We start from the raw sequence: 17,706 nt of genomic DNA, 5'->3' as shown, positions 1-17,706 counted from the left end.
ATTACGCCGGAAACGGCCGTCTTTGTTTTGATATTGCTCGATAGACAAAGTCGGAGTCCGTTTGTTTGTTTTTCAGATATCGGTTAGTAACTTTTTTTCTATACATGCTAGCGACCTAAAACTTGTTTCATCGCATTCAGCGCTGCAAATTACGCCGAAAACGGACGTCTTTGTTCTGATATTGCTCAAAACACGAAGTCGAATTCCGTTCGTTTGTTCCGTGGATATCGGTGAGCAACTTTTTTTCTATACATGCTAGCGACCTAAAACTTGTTTTATCGCATTCAGCGCAGCAAATTACGCCGGAAACGGTCGTCTTTGTTCTAATATTGCTCAAAACACGAAGTCGAATTCCGTTCGTTTGTTCCGTGGATATCGGTGAGTAACTTTTTTTCTATACATGCTAGCGACCCAATACTTGTTTTATCGCATTCAGCGCTTCAAATTACGCTGGAAACGGCCGTCTTTGTTTTGATATTGCTCGAAACACGAAGTCAAAGTCCGTTTGTTTGTTTTTCAGATATTGGTTAGTAACTTTTTTTCTATACATGCTAGCGACCTAAAACTTGTTTCATCGCATTCAGCGCGTCAAATTACGCCGGAAACGGTCGTCTTTGTTTTGATATTGCTCAAAACACGGAGTCAATTTCCGTTCGTTTGTTTCGTGGATATCGGTGAGTAACTTTTTTTCTATACATGCTAGCGACCTAAAACTTGTTTTATCGCATTCAGCGCGTCAAATTACGCCGGAAACGGTCGTCTTTGTTTTGATATTGCTTAAAACACGAAGTCGAATTCCGTTCGTTTGTTTCGTGGATATCGGTGAGTAACTTTTTTTCTATACATGCTACCGACCTAAAACTTGTTTTATCGTATTCAGCGCGTCAAATTACGCCGGAAACGGTCGTCTTTGTTTTGATATTGCTCAAAACACGGAGTCAATTTCCGTTCGTTTGTTTCGTGGATATCGGTGAGTAACTCTTTTTCTATACATGCTAGCGACCTAAAACTTGTTTTATCGCATTCAGCCCGTCAAATTACGCCGGAAACGGTCGTCTTTGTTCTGATATTGCTCGATAGACAAAGTCGGAGTCCGTTCGTTTGTTTTTCAGATATCGGTTGGTAACTTTTTTTCTATACATGCTAGCGACCTAAAACTTGTTTCATCGCATTCAGCGCGTCAAATTACGCCGGAAACGGTCGTCTTTGTTTTGATATTGCTCAAAACACGGAGTCGAATTCCGTTCGTTTGTTTCGTGGATATCGGTAAGTAACTTTTTTTCTATACATGCTAGCGACCTGAAACTTGTTTCATCGCATTCAGCGCGTCAAATTACGCCGGAAACAACCGTCTTTCTTCTGATATTGCTCGACAGACGAAGTCGAAGTCCGTTCGTTTGTTTCGTGGATATCGGTGAGTAACTTTTTTTCTATACATGCTAGCGACCTAAAACTTGTTTCATCGCATTCAGCGCGTCAAATTACGCCGGAAACGGTCGTCTTTGTTTCGATATTGCTTAAAACACGAAGTCGAATTCCGTTCGTTTGTTTCGTGGATATCGGTGAGTAACTTTTTTTCTATACATGCTAGCGACCTAAAACTTGTTTTATCGCATTCAGCGCGTCAAATTACGCCGGAAACGGTCGTCTTTGTTTTGATGTTGCTCAAAACACGAAGTCGAATTCCGTTCGTTTGTTCCGTGGATATCGGTGAGTAACTTTTTTTCTATACATGCTAGCGACCTGAAACTTGTTTCATCGCATTCAGCGCGTCAAATTACGCCGGAAACAACCGTCTTTCTCTTGATATTGCTCGATAGACGAAGTCGGAGTCCGTTTGTTTGTTTTTCAGATATCGGTTAGTAACTTTTTTTCTATACATGCTAGCGACCTAAAACTTGTTTTATCGCATTCAGCGCAGCAAATTACGCCGGAAACGGTCGTCTTTGTTCTGATATTGCTCAAAACACGGAGTCAATTTCCGTTCGTTTGTTTCGTGGATATCGGTGAGTAACTTTTTTTCTATACATGCTAGCGACCTAAAACTTGTTTCATCGCATTCAGCGCGTCAAATTACGCCGGAAACGGTCGTCTTTGTTCTGATATTGCTCAAAACACGGAGTCAATTTCCGTTCGTTTGTTTCGTGGATATCGGTAGGTAACTTTTTTTCTATACATGCTAGCGACCTAAAACTTGTTTTATCGCATTCAGCGCGTCAAATTACGCCGGAAACGGTCGTCTTTGTTTTGATATTGCTTAAAACACAAAGTCGAATTCTGTTCGTTTGTTTCGTGGATATCGGTGAGTAACTTTTTTTCTATACATGCTAGCGACCTAAAACTTGTTTCATCGCATTCAGCGCGTCAAATTACGCCGGAAACGGTCGTCTTTGTTTTGATGTTGCTCAAAACACGAAGTCGAATTCCGTTCGTTTGTTCCGTGGATATCGGTGAGTAACTTTTTTTCTATACATGCTAGCGACCTGAAACTTGTTTCATCGCATTCAGCGCGTCAAATTACGCCGGAAACAACCGTCTTTCTCTTGATATTGCTCGATAGACGAAGTCGGAGTCCGTTTGTTTGTTTTTCAGATATCGGTTAGTAACTTTTTTTCTATACATGCTAGCGACCTAAAACTTGTTTTATCGCATTCAGCCTGTCAAATTACGCCGGAAACGGTCGTCTTTGTTTTGATATTGCTCGAAACACGACGTCGAATTCCGTTCGTTTGTTTCGTGGATATCGGTGAGTAACTTTTTTTCTATACATGCTAGCGACCTAAAACTTGTTTTATCGCATTCAGCGCGTCAAATTACGCCGGAAACGGTCGTCTTTGTTTTGATGTTGCTCAAAACACGAAGTCGAATTCCGTTCGTTTGTTCCGTGGATATCGGTGAGTAACTTTTTTTCTATACATGCTAGCGACCTGAAACTTGTTTCATCGCATTCAGCGCGTCAAATTACGCCGGAAACAACCGTCTTTCTCTTGATATTGCTCGATAGACGAAGTCGGAGTCCGTTTGTTTGTTTTTCAGATATCGGTTAGTAACTTTTTTTCTATACATGCTAGCGACCTAAAACTTGTTTTATCGCATTCAGCGCGTCAAATTACGCCGGAAACGGCCGTCTTTGTTTTGATATTGCTTCAAACACGAAGTCGAAGTCCGTTTGTTTGTTTTTCAGATATCGGTTGGTAACTTGTTTTCTATACATGCTACCGACCTAAAACTTGTTTCATCGCATTCAGCCCGTCAAATTCCGCCGGAAACGGTCGTCTTTGTTTTGATATTGCTCAAAACACGGAGTCAATTTCCGTTCGTTTGTTTCGTGGATATCGGTGAGTAACTTTTTTTCTATACATGCTAGCGACCTAAAACTTGTTTCATCGCATTCAGCGCGTCAAATTACGCCGGAAACGGTCGTCTTTGTTCTGATATTGCTTAAAACACGGAGTCAATTTCCGTTCGTTTGTTTCGTGGATATCGGTAGGTAACTTTTTTTCTATACATGCTAGCGACCTGAAACTTGTTTTATCGCATTCAGCGCGTCAAATTACGCCGGAAACGGTCGTCTTTGTTTTGATATTGCTTAAAACACGAAGTCGAATTCCGTTCGTTTGTTTCGTGGATATCGGTGAGTAACTTTTTTTCTATACATGCTAGCGACCTGAAACTTGTTTCATCGCATTCAGCGCGTCAAATTACGCCGGAAACAACCGTCTTTCTTCTGATATTGCTCGACAGACGAAGTCGAAGTCCGTTTGTTTGTTTTTCAGATATCGGTTGGTAACTTTTTTTCTATACATGCTAGCGACCTAAAACTTGTTTTATCGCATTCAGCGCGTCAAATTACGCCGGAAACGGTCGTCTTTGTTTTGATATTGCTCGAAACACGAAGTCGAAGTCCGTTTGTTTGTTTTTCAGATTTCGGTTGGTAACTTTTTTTCTATACATGCTAGCGACCTAAAACTTGTTTTATCGCATTCAGCGCGTCAAATTACGCCGAAAACGGTCGTCTTTGTTCTGATATTGCTCAGAACACGGAGTCGAATTCCGTTTGTTTGTTTCGTGGATATCGGAGAGTAACTTTTTTTCTATACATGCTAGCGACCTAAAACTTGTTTTATCGCATTCAGCGCGTCAAATTACGCCGGAAACGGTCGTCTTTGTTTTGATATTGCTCGAAACACGAAGTCGAAGTCCGTTTGTTTGTTTTTCAGATTTCGGTTGGTAACTTTTTTTCTATACATGCTAGCGACCTAAAACTTGTTTTATCGCATTCAGCGCGTCAAATTACGCCGGAAACGGTCGTCTTTGTTTTGATATTGCTCGAAACACGAAGTCGAAGTCCGTTTGTTTGTTTTTCAGATATCGGTTGGTAACTTTTTTTCTATACATGCTAGCGACCTAAAACTTGTTTCATCGCATTCAGCGCGTCAAATTACGCCGGAAACGGTCGTCTTTGTTTTGATATTGCTCGAAACACGAAGTCGAAGTCCGTTTGTTTGTTTTTCAGATATCGGTTGGTAACTTTTTTTCTATACATGCTAGCGGCCTAAAACTTGTTTTATCGCATTCAGCGCGTCAAATTACGCCGGAAACGGCCGTCTTTGTTTTGATATTGCTTCAAACACGAAGTCGAAGTCCGTTTGTTTGTTTTTCAGATATCGGTTGGTAACTTGTTTTCTATACATGCTACCGACCTAAAACTTGTTTCATCGCATTCAGCCCGTCAAATTCCGCCGGAAACGGTCGTCTTTGTTTTGATATTGCTCAAAACACGGAGTCAATTTCCGTTCGTTTGTTTCGTGGATATCGGTGAGTAACTTTTTTTCTATACATGCTAGCGACCTAAAACTTGTTTCATCGCATTCAGCGCGTCAAATTACGCCGGAAACGGTCGTCTTTGTTCTGATATTGCTTAAAACACGGAGTCAATTTCCGTTCGTTTGTTTCGTGGATATCGGTAGGTAACTTTTTTTCTATACATGCTAGCGACCTGAAACTTGTTTTATCGCATTCAGCGCGTCAAATTACGCCGGAAACGGTCGTCTTTGTTTTGATATTGCTTAAAACACGAAGTCGAATTCCGTTCGTTTGTTTCGTGGATATCGGTGAGTAACTTTTTTTCTATACATGCTAGCGACCTGAAACTTGTTTCATCGCATTCAGCGCGTCAAATTACGCCGGAAACAACCGTCTTTCTTCTGATATTGCTCGACAGACGAAGTCGAAGTCCGTTTGTTTGTTTTTCAGATATCGGTTGGTAACTTTTTTTCTATACATGCTAGCGACCTAAAACTTGTTTTATCGCATTCAGCGCGTCAAATTACGCCGGAAACGGTCGTCTTTGTTTTGATATTGCTCGAAACACGAAGTCGAAGTCCGTTTGTTTGTTTTTCAGATTTCGGTTGGTAACTTTTTTTCTATACATGCTAGCGACCTAAAACTTGTTTTATCGCATTCAGCGCGTCAAATTACGCCGAAAACGGTCGTCTTTGTTCTGATATTGCTCAGAACACGGAGTCGAATTCCGTTTGTTTGTTTCGTGGATATCGGAGAGTAACTTTTTTTCTATACATGCTAGCGACCTAAAACTTGTTTTATCGCATTCAGCGCGTCAAATTACGCCGGAAACGGTCGTCTTTGTTTTGATATTGCTCGAAACACGAAGTCGAAGTCCGTTTGTTTGTTTTTCAGATTTCGGTTGGTAACTTTTTTTCTATACATGCTAGCGACCTAAAACTTGTTTTATCGCATTCAGCGCGTCAAATTACGCCGGAAACGGTCGTCTTTGTTTTGATATTGCTCGAAACACGAAGTCGAAGTCCGTTTGTTTGTTTTTCAGATATCGGTTGGTAACTTTTTTTCTATACATGCTAGCGACCTAAAACTTGTTTCATCGCATTCAGCGCGTCAAATTACGCCGGAAACGGTCGTCTTTGTTTTGATATTGCTCGAAACACGAAGTCGAAGTCCGTTTGTTTGTTTTTCAGATATCGGTTGGTAACTTTTTTTCTATACATGCTAGCGGCCTAAAACTTGTTTTATCGCATTCAGCGCGTCAAATTACGCCGGAAACGGCCGTCTTTGTTTTGATATTGCTCGATAGACGAGGTCAGAGTCCGTTTGTTTGTCTCGTGGATATCGGTGAGTAACTTTTTTTCTATACATGCTAGCGACCTGAAACTTGTTTCATCGCATTCAGCGCGTCAAATTACGCCGGAAACGGCCGTCTTTGTTTTGATATTGCTCGATAGACAAAGTCGGAGTCCGTTTGTTTGTTTTTCAGATATCGGTTAGTAACTTTTTTTCTATACATGCTAGCGACCTAAAACTTGTTTCATCGCATTCAGCGCAGCAAATTACGCCGAAAACGGTCGTCTTTGTTCTGATATTGCTCAAAACACGAAGTCGAATTCCGTTCGTTTGTTCCGTGGATATCGGTGAGTAACTTTTTTTCTATACATGCTAGCGACCTAAAACTTGTTTTATCGCATTCAGCGCGTCAAATTACGTCGGAAACGGTCGTCTTTGTTTTGATATTGCTCGAAACACGAAGTCGAAGTCCGTTTGTTTGTTTTTCAGATTTCGGTTGGTAACTTTTTTTCTATACATGCTAGCGACCTGAAACTTGTTTTATCGCATTCAGCGCGTCAAATTACGCCGGAAACGGTCGTCTTTGTTTTGATATTGCTCGAAACACGAAGTCGAAGTCCGTTTGTTTGTTTTTCAGATATCGGTTGGTAACTTTTTTTCTATACATGCTAGCGACCTAAAACTTGTTTCATCGCATTCAGCGCGTCAAATTACGCCGGAAACGGTCGTCTTTGTTTTGATATTGCTCGAAACACGAAGTCGAAGTCCGTTTGTTTGTTTTTCAGATATCGGTTGGTAACTTTTTTTCTATACATGCTAGCGGCCTAAAACTTGTTTTATCGCATTCAGCGCGTCAAATTACGCCGGAAACGGCCGTCTTTGTTTTGATATTGCTCGATAGACGAGGTCAGAGTCCGTTTGTTTGTCTCGTGGATATCGGTGAGTAACTTTTTTTCTATACATGCTAGCGACCTGAAACTTGTTTCATCGCATTAAGCGCGTCAAATTACGCCGGAAACGGCCGTCTTTGTTTTGATATTGCTCGATAGACAAAGTCGGAGTCCGTTTGTTTGTTTTTCAGATATCGGTGAGTAACTTTTTTTCTATACATGCTAGCGACCTAAAACTTGTTTCATCGCATTCAGCGCGTCAAATTACGCCGGAAACGGCCATCTTTGTTTTGATATTGCTCGATAGACGAAGTCGGAGTCCGTTTGTTTGTTTTTCAGATATCGGTTAGTAACTTTTTTCATACATGCTCGCGACCCAATACTTGTTTTATCGCATTTAGCGCGTCAAATTACGCCGAAAACGGTCGTCTTCGTTCTGATATTGCTCAAAACACGGAGTCGAATTCCGTTTGTTTGTTTCGTGGATATCGGTGAGTAACTTTCTTTCTATACATGCTAGCGACCTAAAACTTGTTTTATCGCATTCAGCGCGTCAAATTACGCCGAAAACGGTCGTCTTTGTTTTGATATTGCTTAAAACACGGAGTCGAATTCCGTTCGTTTGTTTCGTGGATATCGGTGAGTAACTTTTTTTCTATACATGCTAGCAACCTAAAACTTGTTTTATCGCATTTAGCGCGTCAAATTATGCCGGAAACGGCCGTCTTTGTTTTGATATTGCTCGATAGACGAAGTCGGAGTCCGTTTGTTTGTTTTTCAGATATTGGTTAGTAACTTTTTTTCTATACATGCTAGCGACCTAAAACTTGTCTTATCGCATTCAGCGCGTCAAATTACGCCGGAAACGGTCGTCTTTGTTTTGATATTGCTCAAAACACGAAGTCGAATTCCGTTCGTTTGTTTCGTGGATATCGGTGAGTAACTTTTTTTCCATACATGCTAGCGACCTAAAACTTGTTTTATCGCATTCAGCGCGTCAAATTACGCCGGAAACGGCCGTCTTTGTTTTGATATTGCTCGATAGACGAGGTCAGAGTCCGTTTGTTTGTCTCGTGGATATCGGTGAGTAACTTTTTTTCTATACATGCTAGCGACCTGAAACTTGTTTCATCGCATTTAGCGCGTCAAATTACGCCGGTAACGGCCGTCTTTGTTTTGATATTGCTCGATAGACAAAGTCGGAGTCCGTTTGTTTGTTTTTCAGATATCGGTGAGTAACTTTTTTTCTATACATGCTAGCGACCTAAAACTTGTTTCATCGCATTCAGCGCGTCAAATTACGCCGGAAACGGCCATCTTTGTTTTGATATTGCTCGATAGACGAAGTCGGAGTCCGTTTGTTTGTTTTTCAGATATCGGTTAGTAACTTTTTTTTTATACATGCTCGCGACCCAATACTTGTTTTATCGCATTTAGCGCGTCAAATTACGCCGAAAACGGTCGTCTTCGTTCTGATATTGCTCAAAACACGGAGTCGAATTCCGTTTGTTTGTTTCGTGGATATCGGTGAGTAACTTTCTTTCTATACATGCTAGCGACCTAAAACTTGTTTTATCGCATTCAGCGCGTCAAATTACGCCGAAAACGGTCGTCTTTGTTTTGATATTGCTTAAAACACGAAGTCGAATTCCGTTCGTTTGTTTCGTGGATATCGGTGAGTAACTTTTTTTCTATACATGCTAGCAACCTAAAACTTGTTTTATCGCATTTAGCGCGTCAAATTATGCCGGAAACGGCCGTCTTTGTTTTGATATTGCTCGATAGACGAAGTCGGAGTCCGTTTGTTTGTTTTTCAGATATTGGTTAGTAACTTTTTTTCTATACATGCTAGCGACCTAAAACTTGTTTTATCGCATTCAGCGCGTCAAATTACGCCGAAAACGGTCGTCTTTGTTTTGATATTGCTTAAAACACGAAGTCGAATTCCGTTCGTTTGTTTCGTGGATATCGGTGAGTAACTTTTTTTCTATACATGCTAGCAACCTAAAACTTGTTTTATCGCATTTAGCGCGTCAAATTATGCCGGAAACGGCCGTCTTTGTTTTGATATTGCTCGATAGACGAAGTCGGAGTCCGTTTGTTTGTTTTTCAGATATTGGTTAGTAACTTTTTTTCTATACATGCTAGCGACCTAAAACTTGTCTTATCGCATTCAGCGCGTCAAATTACGCCGGAAACGGTCGTCTTTGTTTTGATATTGCTCAAAACACGAAGTCGAATTCCGTTCGTTTGTTTCGTGGATATCGGTGAGTAACTTTTTTTCCATACATGCTAGCGACCTAAAACTTGTTTTATCGCATTCAGAGCATCAAATTACGCCGGAAACGGCCGTCTTTGTTCTGATATTGCTCGAAACACGAAGTCAAAGTCCGTTTGTTTGTTTTTCAGATATCGGTTGGTAACTTTTTTTCTATACATGCTAGCGACCTAAAACTTGTTTTATCGCATTCAGCGCAGCAAATTACGCCGGAAACGGTCGTCTTTGTTCTGATATTGCTCAAAACACGAAGTCGAATTCCGTTCGTTTGTTCCGTGGATATCGGTGAGTAACTTTTTTTCTATACATGCTAGCGACCTAAAACCTGTTTCATCGCATTCAGCGCGTCAAATTACGCCGGAAACGGCCGTCTTTGTTTTGATATTGCTCGAAACACGAAGTCGAAGTCCGTTTGTTTGTTTTTCAGATATCGGTTGGTAACTTTTTTTCTATACATGCTAGCGACCTAAAACTTGTTTTATCGCATTCAGCGCGTCAAATTACGCCGGAAACGGTCGTCTTTGTTTTGATATTGCTCAAAACACGAAGTCGAATTCCGTTTGTTTGTTTCGTGGATATCGGTGTGTAACTTTTTTTCTATACATGCTAGCGACCTGAAACTTGTTTCATCGCATTCAGCGCGTCAAATTACGCCGGAAACGGCCGTCTTTGTTTTGATATTGCTCGATAGACGAAGTCGGAGTCCGTTTGTTTGTTTTTCAGATATCGGTTAGTAACTTTCTTTCTATACATGCTAGCGACCTGAAACTTGTTTCATCGCATTCAGCGCGTCAAATTACGCCGGAAACGGCCGTCTTTGTTTTGATATTGCTCGATAGACGAAGTCAGAGTCCGTTTGTTTGTTTCGTGGATATCGGTGAGTAACTTTTTTTCTATACATGCTATTGACCTGAAACTTGTTTCATCGCATTCAGCGCGTCAAATTACGCCGGAAACGGCCGTCTTTGTTTTGATATTGCTCGATAGACAAAGTCGGAGTCCGTTTGTTTGTTTTTCAGATATCGGTTAGTAACTTTTTTTCTATACATGCTAGCGACCTAAAACTTGTTTCATCGCATTCAGCGCGTCAAAATACGCCGGAAACGGCCGTCTTTGTTTTGATATTGCTCGATAGACGAGGTCAGAGTCCGTTTGTTTGTTTTTCAGATATCGGTTAGTAACTTTTTTTTTGTACATGCTAGCGACCTAAAACTTGTTTCATCGCATTCAGCGCGTCAAATTACGCCGGAAACGGCCGTCTTTGTTTTGATATTGCTCGATAGACAAAGTCGGAGTCCGTTTGTTTGTTTTTCAGATATCGGTTAGTAACTTTTTTTTCTATACATGCTAGCGACCTAAAACTTGTTTCATCGCATTCTGCGCGTCAAATTACGCCGGAAACGGCCGTCTTTGTTTTGATATTGCTCGATAGACGAGGTCAGAGTCCGTTTGTTTGTTTTTCAGATATCGGTTAGTAACTTTTTTTTTGTACATGCTAGCGACCTGAAACTTGTTTTATCGCATTCAGCGCGTCAAATTACGCCGGGAACGGTCGTCTTTGTTTTGATATTGCTTGAAACACGAAGTCGAATTCCGTTCGTTTGTTTCGTGGATATCGGTAAGTAACTTTTTTTCTATATATGCTAGCGACCTGAAACTTGTTTTATCGCATTCAGCGCATCAAATTACGCCGGAAACGGCCGTCTTTGTTCTGATATTGCTCGAAACACGAAGTCAGAGTCCGTTTGTTTGTTTTTCAGATATCGGTTGGTAACTTTTTTTCTATACATGCTAGCGACCTGAAACTTGTTTTATCGCATTCAGCGCAGCAAATTACGCCGAAAACGGTCGTCTTTGTTCTGATATTGCTCAAAACACGAAGTCGAATTCCGTTCGTTTGTTCCGTGGATATCGGTGAGTAACTTTTTTTCTATACATGCTAGCGACCTAAAACCTGTTTCATCGCATTCAGCGCTTTAAATTACGCCGGAAACGGCCGTCTTTGTTTTGATATTGCTCGAAACACGAAGTCGAAGTCCGTTTGTTTGTTTTTCAGATATCGGTTGGTAACTTTTTTTCTATACATGCTAGCGACCTAAAACTTGTTTTATCGCATTCAGCGCGTCAAATTACGCCGGAAACGGTCGTCTTTGTTTTGATATTGCTCAAAACACGAAGTCGAATTCCGTTTGTTTGTTTCGTGGATATCGGTGAGTAACTTTTTTTCTATACATGCTAGCGACCTGAAACTTGTTTCATCGCATTCAGCGCGTCAAATTACGCCGGAAACGGCCGTCTTTGTTTTGATATTGCTCGATAGACGAAGTCGGAGTCCGTTCGTTTGTTCCGTGGATATCGGTGAGTAACTTTTTTTCTATACATGCTAGCGACCTAAAACTTGTTTCATCGCATTTAGCGCGTCAAATTACGCCGGAAACGGTCGTCTTTGTTTTGATATTGCTTGAAACACGAAGTCGAATTCCGTTCGTTTGTTTCGTGGATATCGGTGAGTAACTTTTTTTCTATATATGCTAGCGACCTAAAACTTGTTTTATCGCATTCAGCGCTTCAAATTACGCCGGAAACGGCCGTCTTCGTTTTGATATTGCTTGAAACACGAAGTCAAAGTCCGTTTGTTTGTTTTTCAGATATTGGTTAGTAACTTTTTTTCTATACATGCTAGCGACCTGAAACTTGTTTCATCGCATTCAGCGCGTCAAATTACGCCGGAAACGGCCGTCTTTGTTTTGATATTGCTCGATAGACGAAGTCAGAGTCCGTTTGTTTGTTGCGTGGATATCGGTGAGTAACTTTTTTTCTATACATGCTAGCGACCTGAAACTTGTTTCATCGCATTCAGCGCGTCAAATTACGCCGGAAACGGCCGTCTTTGTTTTGATATTGCTCGATAGACAAAGTCGGAGTCCGTTTGTTTGTTTTTCAGATATCGGTTAGTAACTTTTTTTCTATACATGCTAGCGACCTAAAACTTGTTTCATCGCATTCAGCGCGTCAAATTACGCCGGAAACGGCCGTCTTTGTTTTGATATTGCTCGATAGACGAGGTCAGAGTCCGTTTGTTTGTTTTTCAGATATCGGTTAGTAACTTTTTTTTTGTAAATGCTAGCGACCTAAAACTTGTTTTATCGCATTCAGCGCGTCAAATTACGCCGGAAACGGTCGTCTTTGTTTTGATATTGCTTGAAACACGAAGTCGAATTCCGTTCGTTTGTTTCGTGAATATCGGTGAGTAACTTTTTTTCTATATATGCTAGCGACCTAAAACTTGTTTTATCGCATTCAGCGCTTCAAATTACGCCGGAAACGGCCGTCTTTGTTTTGATATTGCTCGAAACACGAAGTCAAAGTCCGTTTGTTTGTTTTTCAGATATCGGTTGGTAACTTTTTTTCTATACATGCTAGCGACCTCAAACTTGTTTCATCGCATTCAGCGCAGCAAATTACGCCGGAAACGGTCGTCTTTGTTCTGATATTTCTCAAAACACGAAGTCGAATTCCGTTCGTTTGTTCCGTGGATATCGGTGAGTAACTTTTTTTCTATACATGCTAGCGACCTGAAACCTGTTTCATCGCATTCAGCGCGTCAAATTACGCCGGAAACGGCCGTCTTTGTTTCGATATTGCTCGAAACACGAAGTCGAAGTCCGTTTGTTTGTTTTTCAGATATCGGTTAGTAACTTTTTTTTTGTACATGCTAGCGACCTAAAACTTGTTTTATCGCATTCAGCGCAGCAAATTACGCCGAAAACGGTCGTCTTTGTTCTGATATTGCTCAAAACACGAAGTCGAATTCCGTTCGTTTGTTCCGTGGATATCGGTGAGTAACTTTTTTTCTATACATGCTAGCGACCTAAAACTTGTTTCATCGCATTCAGCGCGTCAAATTACGCCGGAAACGGCCGTCTTTGTTTTGATATTGCTCGATAGACGAGGTCAGAGTCCGTTTGTTTGTTTTTCAGATATCGGTTAGTAACTTTTTTTTTGTACATGCTAGCGACCTAAAACTTGTTTTATCGCATTCAGCGCGTCAAATTACGCCGGAAACGGTCGTCTTTGTTTTGATATTGCTTGAAACACGAAGTCGAATTCCGTTCGTTTGTTTCGTGGATATCGGTGAGTAACTTTTTTTCTATATATGCTAGCGACCTAAAACTTGTTTTATCGCATTCAGCGCTTCAAATTACGCCGGAAACGGCCGTCTTTGTTTTGATATTGCTCGAAACACGAAGTCAAAGTCCGTTTGTTTGTTTTTCAGATATCGGTTGGTAACTTTTTTTCTATACATGCTAGCGACCTCAAACTTGTTTCATCGCATTCAGCGCAGCAAATTACGCCGGAAACGGTCGTCTTTGTTCTGATATTGCTCAAAACACGAAGTCGAATTCCGTTCGTTTGTTCCGTGGATATCGGTGAGTAACTTTTTTTCTATACATGCTAGCGACCTGAAACCTGTTTCATCGCATTCAGCGCGTCAAATTACGCCGGAAACGGCCGTCTTTGTTTCGATATTGCTCGAAACACGAAGTCGAAGTCCGTTTGTTTGTTTTTCAGATATCGGTGAGTAACTTTTTTTTTGTACATGCTAGCGACCTAAAACTTGTTTTATCGCATTCAGCGCAGCAAATTACGCCGAAAACGGTCGTCTTTGTTCTGATATTGCTCAAAACACGAAGTCGAATTCCGTTCGTTTGTTCCGTGGATATCGGTGAGTAACTTTTTTTCTATACATGCTAGCGACCTAAAACTTGTTTTATCGCATTCAGCGCGTCAAATTACGCCGGAAACGGTCGTCTTTGTTTTGATTCTGCTCGAAACACGAAGTCGAAGTCCGTTTGTTTGTTTTTCAGATTTCGGTTGGTAACTTTTTTTCTATACATGCTAGCGACCTAAAACTTGTTTTATCGCATTCAGCGCGTCAAATTACGCCGGAAACGGTCGTCTTTGTTTTGATATTGCTCGAAACACGAAGTCGAAGTCCGTTTGTTTGTTTTTCAGATATCGGTTGGTAACTTTTTTTCTATACATGCTAGCGACCTAAAACTTGTTTCATCGCATTCAGCGCGTCAAATTACGCCGGAAACGGTCGTCTTTGTTTTGATATTGCTCGAAACACGAAGTCGAAGTCCGTTTGTTTGTTTTTCAGATATCGGTTGGTAACTTTTTTTCTATACATGCTAGCGGCCTAAAACTTGTTTTATCGCATTCAGCGCGTCAAATTACGCCGGAAACGGCCGTCTTTGTTTTGATATTGCTCGATAGACGAGGTCAGAGTCCGTTTGTTTGTCTCGTGGATATCGGTGAGTAACTTTTTTTCTATACATGCTAGCGACCTGAAACTTGTTTCATCGCATTTAGCGCGTCAAATTACGCCGGAAACGGCCGTCTTTGTTTTGATATTGCTCGATAGACAAAGTCGGAGTCCGTTTGTTTGTTTTTCAGATATCGGTGAGTAACTTTTTTTCTATACATGCTAGCGACCTAAAACTTGTTTCATCGCATTCAGCGCGTCAAATTACGCCGGAAACGGCCATCTTTGTTTTGATATTGCTCGATAGACGAAGTCGGAGTCCGTTTGTTTGTTTTTCAGATATCGGTTAGTAACTTTTTTTTTATACATGCTCGCGACCCAATACTTGTTTTATCGCATTTAGCGCGTCAAATTACGCCGGAAACGGTCGTCTTCGTTCTGATATTGCTCAAAACACGGAGTCGAATTCCGTTTGTTTGTTTCGTGGATATCGGTGAGTAACTTTCTTTCTATACATGCTAGCGACCTAAGACTTGTTTTATCGCATTCAGCGCTTCAAATTACGCCGGAAACGGCCGTCTTTGTTTTGATATTGCTCGAAACACGAAGTCAAAGTCCGTTTGTTTGTTTTTCAGATATTGGTTAGTAACTTTTTTTCTATACATGCTAGCGACCTGAAACTTGTTTCATCGCATTCAGCGCGTCAAATTACGCCGGAAACAACCGTCTTTCTTCTGATATTGCTCGACAGACGAAGTCGAAGTCCGTTTGTTTGTTTTTCAGATATCGGTTGGTAACTTTTTTTCTATACATGCTAGCGACCTAAAACTTGTTTTATCGCATTCAGCGCGTCAAATTACGCCGGAAACGGTCGTCTTTGTTTTGATATTGCTCAAAACACGAAGTCGAATTCCGTTCGTTTGTTCCGTGGATATCGGTGAGTAACTTTTTTTCTATACATGCTAGCGACCTGAAACCTGTTTCATCGCATTCAGCGCGTCAAATTACGCCGGAAACGGCCGTCTTTGTTTTGATATTGCTTGAAACACGAAGTCGAAGTCCGTTTGTTTGTTTTTCAGATATCGGTTGGTAACTTTTTTTCTATACATACTAGCGACCTAAAACTTGTTTTATCGCATTCAGCGCGTCAAATTACGCCGAAAACGGTCGTCTTTGTTCTGATATTGCTCAGAACACGGAGTCGAATTCCGTTTGTTTGTTTCGTGGATATCGGAGAGTAACTTTTTTTCTATACATGCTAGCGACCTAAAACTTGTTTTATCGCATTCAGCGCGTCAAATTACGCCGGAAACGGTCGTCTTTGTTTTGATATTGCTCGAAACACGAAGTCGAAGTCCGTTTGTTTGTTTTTCAGATTTCGGTTGGTAACTTTTTTTCTATACATGCTAGCGACCTAAAACTTGTTTTATCGCATTCAGCGCGTCAAATTACGCCGGAAACGGTCGTCTTTGTTTTGATATTGCTCGAAACACAAAGTCGAAGTCCGTTTGTTTGTTTTTCAGATATCGGTTGGTAACTTTTTTTCTATACATGCTAGCGACCTAAAACTTGTTTGATCGCATTCAGCGCGTCAAATTACGCCGGAAACGGTCGTCTTTGTTTTGATATTGCTCGAAACACGAAGTCGAAGTCCGTTTGTTTGTTTTTCAGATATCGGTTGGTAACTTTTTTTCTATACATGCTAGCGGCCTAAAACTTGTTTTATCGCATTCAGCGCGTCAAATTACGCCGGAAACGGCCGTCTTTGTTTTGATATTGCTCGATAGACGAGGTCAGAGTCCGTTTGTTTGTCTCGTGGATATCGGTGAGTAACTTTTTTTCTATACATGCTAGCGACCTGAAACTTGTTTCATCGCATTTAGCGCGTCAAATTACGCCGGAAACGGCCGTCTTTGTTTTGATATTGCTCGATAGACAAAGTCGGAGTCCGTTTGTTTGTTTTTCAGATATCGGTGAGTAACTTTTTTTCTATACATGCTAGCGACCTAAAACTTGTTTCATCGCATTCAGCGCGTCAAATTACGCCGGAAACGGCCATCTTTGTTTTGATATTGCTCGATAGACGAAGTCGGAGTCCGTTTGTTTGTTTTTCAGATATCGGTTAGTAACTTTTTTTTTATACATGCTCGCGACCCAATACTTGTTTTATCGCATTTAGCGCGTCAAATTACGCCGGAAACGGTCGTCTTCGTTCTGATATTGCTCAAAACACGGAGTCGAATTCCGTTTGTTTGTTTCGTGGATATCGGTGAGTAACTTTCTTTCTATACATGCTAGCGACCTAAAACTTGTTTTATCGCATTCAGCGCGTCAAATTACGCCGAAAACGGTCGTCTTTGTTTTGATATTGCTTAAAACACGAAGTCGAATTCCGTTCGTTTGTTTCGTGGATATCGGTGAGTAACTTTTTTTCTATACATGCTAGCAACCTAAAACTTGTTTTATCGCATTTAGCGCGTCAAATTATGCCGGAAACGGCCGTCTTTGTTTTGATATTGCTCGATAGACGAAGTCGGAGTCCGTTTGTTTGTTTTTCAGATATTGGTTAGTAACTTTTTTTCTATACATGCTAGCGACCTAAAACTTGTCTTATCGCATTCAGCGCGTCAAATTACGCCGGAAACGGTCGTCTTTGTTTTGATATTGCTCAAAACACGAAGTCGAATTCCGTTCGTTTGTTTCGTGGATATCGGTGAGTAACTTTTTTTCCATACATGCTAGCGACCTAAAACTTGTTTTATCGCATTCAGCGCATCAAATTACGCCGGAAACGGCCGTCTTTGTTCTGATATTGCTCGAAACACGAAGTCAAAGTCCGTTTGTTTGTTTTTCAGATATCGGTTGGTAACTTTTTTTCTATACATGCTAGCGACCTCAAACTTGTTTCATCGCATTCAGCGCAGCAAATTACGCCGGAAACGGTCGTCTTTGTTCTGATATTGCTCAAAACACGAAGTCGAATTCCGTTCGTTTGTTCCGTGGATATCGGTGAGTAACTTTTTTTCTATACATGCTAGCGACCTGAAACCTGTTTCATCGCATTCAGCGCGTCAAATTACGCCGGAAACGGCCGTCTTTGTTTCGATATTGCTCGAAACACGAAGTCGAAGTCCGTTTGTTTGTTTTTCAGATATCGGTTAGTAACTTTT

This window comes from Diprion similis, chromosome 9 (genome assembly GCF_021155765.1).
Source record: "Diprion similis isolate iyDipSimi1 chromosome 9, iyDipSimi1.1, whole genome shotgun sequence".
NCBI lineage: Eukaryota > Metazoa > Arthropoda > Insecta > Hymenoptera > Diprionidae > Diprion > Diprion similis.
Note: the sequence above shows the minus strand (reverse complement) of the source record.